The following is an 866-nucleotide window of genomic DNA, read 5'->3' on the forward strand; positions in this document are numbered from 1 at the left end:
CCCTTTTTAATTCCACTCATCAGGTGGAGCATAGGTAAAAAATAACAAGAATCATTCCTTTTAGTTGGAATAAGTGCCGAGAACTGAAACTCAATTGTGGTTGAATTTGTTTGTGTGGCAGTTGTGGCATAGACTGTTTGTTAATTTTGCCGGGCAGTGAATGAGTTTTGCCTTAGTAAACTGAGGCCTTACAGAAACATGCTGTTATTTCTGGACTGGTGCATATGACTGTGATATGTTATAGAGTTCCTTGAGATTCCAACCTTACATTCCTATTCCCCAGTATTTGCAGAGGGATTGGAAATCTCTATGGGAGTATGATAGTGGCTTACAACAAATATGGTCTATAGGAGGAATAGGTTGGGCAGCAGAGTAGTTTCCAAAATTTGAAATACTTTGCAGGGTCCCCATAAGAAGACCCCTTTAAAAAAAATTAACCTATGCGGCTTTAAGTGACAAGTACATGGTATTCTTTAGTAAAAGGTGAACTTATAGTTCGCTATGTACTCATCACAACTTCTCATTTCTTGCTTTCTGTTTGATGAATTGAAAACCATGGCAAGAGAATATGTGGACAGATTGTAATGTCTTTGTGGGATGTGAGGAATCTAAAGTGAGAAACCAACTTAAGGCATTTCTATTTGATTGCGTAATAGAATATCCATTTTAATGCCTGGTTTTCTTTTCCCTTTTTGTTTTCTATTTTTTCAATTCATGAGATGTTAAAAAGCTTTGAACATCAGAATATGGCTTTACAATATGGGCCTAAATTAGGCCAGCCATCAGTATTATTACTTAATGAACCTCCAAGCTACTTGGGCCACACCCCCTCCAAAAATAAAAATGCAATGGGATGTAATTGGCAG

At 37.2% G+C, this 866-nt stretch overlaps 1 pseudogene; it reads right to left on the bottom strand.

Moving 5' to 3' along the window:
- Positions 1-410: 410 nt before the first annotated feature.
- Positions 411-521, bottom strand: LOC114410974 (annotated as a pseudogene).
- Positions 522-866: the final 345 nt, after the last annotated feature.

This window comes from Glycine soja, chromosome 4 (assembly GCF_004193775.1).
Source record: "Glycine soja cultivar W05 chromosome 4, ASM419377v2, whole genome shotgun sequence".
NCBI classification, from domain to species: Eukaryota; Viridiplantae; Streptophyta; class Magnoliopsida; order Fabales; family Fabaceae; genus Glycine; species Glycine soja.